The sequence below is a fragment of the Eptatretus burgeri genome, chromosome 6, assembly GCF_056783735.1.
Source record: "Eptatretus burgeri isolate ZD-2024b chromosome 6, Ebu_testis_v1, whole genome shotgun sequence".
Classification (NCBI taxonomy): Eukaryota; Metazoa; Chordata; class Myxini; order Myxiniformes; family Myxinidae; genus Eptatretus; species Eptatretus burgeri.
The window spans coordinates 108,613,098-108,619,384 of NC_140966.1; positions in this window are offsets into that span (position 1 = coordinate 108,613,098).

Sequence of the window (6,287 nt, forward strand, 5' to 3'; positions counted from 1 at the left end):
CTGCCTGGAACACAGGCATCATCCCAACTGACTGGAAGAGGGGCCTTGTTGTCCCTCTCTGGAAAGGGAAGGGTGATCGCCAAGACTGCAACAACTACCGAGGGGTGACGCTGCTCTCAGTGCCGGGCAAGGTCTTTGCTCGGATAATTCTTGATAGGGTTCGCCACCATCTGCTTGAGCACCAGCGTCCAGAGCAGTCAGGCTTTATACCAAAGAGGTCAACGATTGACCGTATCCTTGCACTTCGTGTCCTCATCGAACGCAGACGAGAGTTTCGGCAGGGGCTGCTTGCAGCCTATGTTGATCTCTGTAAAGCGTTCGATTCAGTGAATCGGGATGTCCTCTGGAAGATTCTTGGTCTTCGTGGGGTGCCACCAAAACTGATCGATCTGATGTCTGAACACTACTCTGGTACTGAGAGTGCTGTGAAGTGTGGTGGTACCATCTCTGACTTATTTCCAGTTGTTACTGGAGTTCGTCAGGGATGTGTACTTGCCCCCACACTTTTCAGCACTTGTATGGACTGGATTTTAGGGAGGATGTCGGAGAGATCAAGTTGTGGTGCATCATTTGGGAATGTCAAGATCTCGGACCTTGATTTTGCAGATGATGCAGTCATCTTTGCGGAGACTTTAGACATCCTCTTGGGGGCCCTCGAGGTGCTGAATGAGGAGTCGGAGCCGTTGGGATTACGGGTTTCTTGGGTCAAAACTAAGATCCAGGCTTTCGGTGACATCTTGGATGCTGCTGTCCTGTCTGTGTCTGTTTGTGGTGAGGATGTTGAGGTCGTGGAGAGATTCACTTACCTTGGCAGTGATATTCATGTCTCTGCTGGCTGCGAGTCAGAGGTCAATAGATGTCTGGGTCGGGCCTGGGGAGTCATGGATTCACTGGATCATGGGGTGTGGCGCTGCCGGTACCTGTGCGGGAGGACGAAAGTCCGAGTCTTCAGGTCCTTGGTACTTCCAGTCTTGCTCTATGGGTGCGAGACTTGGACTCTGACCAAGGATCTGAGACGGAGACTTAATTCCTTTGGTACCAGGTCTCTTCGGAGAATCCTTGGCTATCGCTGGTCGGATTTTGTGTCCAACGAGCGGTTGCTGAGAGAGACTCGGATGAGATTTGTTACCTGCATAGTCCGTGAGCGTCAGTTGCGGCTGTATGGACATGTGGCTCGTTTTCCTGACTCTGATCCTGCTCACCAGATTGTCTCAGCGAGGGAGTCTCATGAGTGGAGGAGGCCAGTGGGCCGACCACGTGCCTCATGGTTGCAACAGGTTGACCATCATTTCAAGGAGATGGGGATGGGCCTGGCATCTGCCTGGGGGATGGCCAGATGGAGGCCCCTGGAGTACCGGCGGAAAGTGGACGCAGCGACGTGCTGTTCTGGCACATGCTCCCATACCTGACCCCTACCTGACATATTTTAAGTGATTTCCAACCACCCCCCCCCCCCAAAAAAAATTTTGAGAAAAAAAATTATTTTTTTTGCATTTTTACATGTTTTAAGTGATTTCCAACCCTCCCCCCAAAAAATTGTTACCCCCCCCCCAAAAAAAGAAAAAAATTCTTTTTTGCATTTCTCCATGTTTTAAGTGATTTCCAACCCCCCCCAAAAAAAAATAGTTAGAGAAAAAAAATTTTTGCAACTTTTTTCAACAAAATTTCGATTTTTTTTTTTTTTTTGCATTCTTACATGTTTTAAGTGATTTCCAACCCCCTCCCCCCCAAAAAAAAATGCTGGAGAAAGGAACTATAACTCTGTCAACACTGTTGACATCATATTTAATGAATAAGATATAAGGTTCACTTGAGTGACCCAGCAGTATTGGCGGTGGAGGTTTTGCACTCTCCCGAGTGCTCCCCCTCGAGTTTTTCTTTGTGAAACCATCCACTTTAACCATGCACAAGTAACAGTCATTCCGATGCTACTTCAGCTCCCACCACACCATTGGGACGGCGAATGGCATCGCCGTTCGTTTTCCCATTAAAGCATTGTGTCAGTCCGGAGGTAAAAACAGTGCTCTATATCGTTTTAGCCCAATCACTCAATGGTGAAGAATGACTTGAAAAATTCTCGGATCCGGATCCAGATTCAGATCTTTCCCAAAATATAATTGATTCTTCCCTGTTGCATACCCAACCTGCCCACCAAGTTTCGGCTAAAGCCGTCCGTAACTTTTCAGAAATCCTGCTATAGTGTCCTTTTTTTGCCCTATCTCTTAATGGTGAAAAATCACGAAAAAAAATCCTGGGATCCAGATCCGGATCTGAATCTTCACCAAAATCGAATCGTTTTGTCCGTGTCACATACCCAAGCACTGAAACAAATTTTGTCCGAATTCGTCCACAAACAGACAAGAAAGATATTGTGCATAGCACGGATACTTGCAAAATCCATTAAACACATTTGACTGTAAGAAACTGTAAGTTCAGGTGGCTGAAATAACCCAGTTCGTAGCATTGCGTACAAGTCCCTATACGCCATGAGGTCAGTTGATGTGAAATATTCTGTTACGTTTCCACATGCACCATCAATGACCTTGAAGAAATAAAGCACATATAACTCCTATTCAGAATTGGGTACTCTGGTGTAGCTCCATCATCGAGTCTCTTTGGAAGTGGAAGAGTCACAAGTTATAGGTCGCCTGCTCGAGTTTCTGCTGTGCAGCTTCGAAGACCTCCTTAAATCTCTGGTCACAACAAAGAGACAAGATTCTGTGCGGTTACCCCTGCAGCAGCAAACGTCACAGAAACTGTTACATCTGAACCCTGAAGGGCATTGGTGAATTGTTCAAGGGCTTGAATGATGGGCAATGATCCAAACAACCCAAGAACACATGTTCCTGATGACAGAACACATGTTCCTGAAAGCTTCATCTGTGAACATGACCTTTTCAGGTAATTTTCATCATCCTCTATGCGACTGAGCATTTCCAAGGTAAACACCTTGCGTTTGGTTCCATCATTTGGTTTCAGTTCTTGCAGGATCTGCACCTTATAGGCATAAAGCTTCAGCATTTTATGCAAAATCCTTTGTACACTGGTGGTTGGTAGCCCCAGTTCTCTGGATGCACGACAAATTGATTTTCTGGGACTTTGGTGAAATGATTCACGCACTCATTCAATGTCTGCTGCATCTGTGCTTGGTTGACCGGTACTTTCTGTTTCTGACAACTTGCAATCTTCCTTGAACGTCTCGTAACACTCTCCAATCGATATGATAAAAGGAGCTGTGTCTGTCTCTAAGTTTCTTTGTTTGTCATGTTATAATTTGAGAATGGATTAACGGATTTCAGTAAATTGAATAATGGTTGATTCAGGGAACTGCTGGGAAGGTTTCTGACCCCCCAAAAAGGAAATAATAATTATAATAATAATAAAATTCTGGCTATATGGGCACATCTGGCGGAACTGCAAACGGCAGCATGCGATGCTGGTTTACCCCGCATTCCCAGGAATCCTTTTTCTTCTTGCCCTATTGATTAGCCATCACAGCAAAGATTGGAATTTCCATCAGGGAAGCGATGGGTCTTGTATTCTAGTTGTAGTGAGTCATCGATGGCGGATTCCTTCCATACGCTGTGCAGAAATTACGCTGAACTTGCGTGTCGGATCTCGTCTCATTGAAACATTTGACACACTGAGCTTTCTCCCATGGAGTCGTCATTTTCTTTCACATTAAACCACCAGACCTGAAAATAAAGGAAACTTTCTGAGTTTCTGTATCATACAAGAACAAAAAAAAAAAAAACATTTTAAGGAAAAAGTAAAAACATAGAGGGATGAAATCTCCAAAAACAACCAAACAAGGTAGGAATGACACCCATATTACAATACCACAACATGACACCACAATCCTTTTATGGATTACCATCACAACATCTTTTTGACATTTTACTATTGTTGTGCGATTGTGATGGATGAAGAAGAAGAATAACAATGAAGAATAACACCACATTATGACGCCACAATACAACGCAACAATCCTCTTCTGGTTTAGCGTCACAATATCTTTTCATGTTGTTTCATCACAATCCCACAACAAAAGTAAAATGTCAAAAGATGTTGTGATGCGTTTTTTTTAATTTTGTTTTTTTTTTAATTCTTTTATTTTTTATTTAATTACATTTTGCGTTTTTTGAGATTTCATCCCTCTATGTTTTTACATTTTTCTTGAAGTGTTTTTAAAAAAAAATTATTTCTGCAATTTTTTTGGAAGTAATAAAATGCTTAATGTTTCATATATTTTGTTATTTTGGGAGGGATTAAATCCATCGATATTATTAAATTCAGCTTATGGTACGTCCCCCCTCAATGCTGGCTAATGACTCGGTCCACCTTGTGGATGACCACATGTCATGTCTGGAAATGTTAATGCGAATTTAATTTTTTTTAAAGGAATAAAATGGTTAATGTTTTATATATTTTGGTATGGAATAAAACCGTCTTTGTTATTAAATTGTTTTAATATTAGTTTCAGTTGATTTGGGGGAAGACTTGGATATGTATGCTTGGGGAATGCTTCTGTTCAGTGTCCATTCCATCCAACCAACAATCCTGTGCTGGTTTGCTTGAGTCCACATTTACATTTGATTTCTTTTCCAAACACAACAATTGATGTTTTATATATTTCTCGATTTTGGGTTGCGTGCACTCGCCCAGAGACAAAGGGTAAACTATAATTAGTCTTACATGGGTATACTATAATCAGTCTAACATGGGTATACTATAATCAGTCGAACATGGGTATACTATAATCAGTCGAACATGGGTATACTATAATCAGTCTAACATGGGTATACTATAATCAGTCTAACATGGGTATACTATAATCAGTCTAACATGGGTATACTATAATCAGTCTAACATGGGTATACTATAATCAGTCTAACATGGGTATACTATAATCATTAATCAGTCGAACTTGGGTATATTATTATCAGTCTAACATGGGTATACTATAATTAGTCTAACATGGGAATACTATAATCAGTCTAACATGGGTATACTATAATCAGTCTAATATGGGTATACTATAATCAGTCTAATATGGGTATACTATAATCAGAATAAGATGGGTATACTAGAATCAGTATAAGATGGGTATACTATAATCAGTCTCATATGGGTATACTATAATCAGTATAAGATGGGTATACTAGAATCAGTATAAGATGGGTATACTAGAATCAGTATAAGATGGGTATACTATAATCAGTCTAATATGGGTATACTATAATCAGTCTAACATGGGTATACTATAATCAGTCTAACATGGGTATACGATAATCATTAATCAGTCTAACATGGGTATACTATAATTAGTCTAACATGGGAATACTATAATCAGTCTAACATGGGTATACTATAATCAGTCTAACATGGGTATACTATAATCATTAATTAGTCTAACATGGGAATACTATAATCAGTCTAACATGGGTATACTATAATCAGTCTAACATGGGTATACTATAATCATTAATCAGTCGAACTTGGGTATATTATTATCAGTCTAACATGGGTATACTATAATTAGTCTAAAATGGGAATACTATAATCAGTCTAACATGGGTATACTATAATCAGTCTAATATGGGTATACTATAATCATTAATCAGTCGAACTTGGGTATATTATTATCAGTCTAACATGGGTATACTATAATTAGTCTAAAATGGGAATACTATAATCAGTCTAACATGGGTATACTATAATCAGTCTAATATGGGTATACTATAATCAGTCTAATATGGGTATACTATAATCAGTATAAGATGGGTATACTATAATCAGTATAAGATGGGTATACTAGAATCAGTATAAGATGGGTATACTAGAATCAGTATAAGATGGGTATACTATAATCAGTATAAGATGGGTATACTAGAATCAGTATAAGATGGGTATACTATAATCAGTATAAGATGGGTATACTATAATCAGTCTAATATGGGTATACTATAATCAGTCTAATATGGGTATACTATAATCAGTATAAGATGGGTATACTATAATCAGTATAAGATGGGTATACTATAATCAGTCTCATATGGGTATACTATAATCAGTATAAGATGGGTATACGGTACTATATTTTGACCGACACTCCGACTGTGCCGGTGCTGATCTCCACTTGACACATTACTGGTTATTCCTCCTCCATGTGTTAAATCAGTGTTTTTATGATGATATTTTGCCTGATTTTGTTTTTAACGTAATTTACATCATCCAATCGTAATTTGTATCCTTGGGTCAATATTCTATAATTCTTGCCGTAGTTT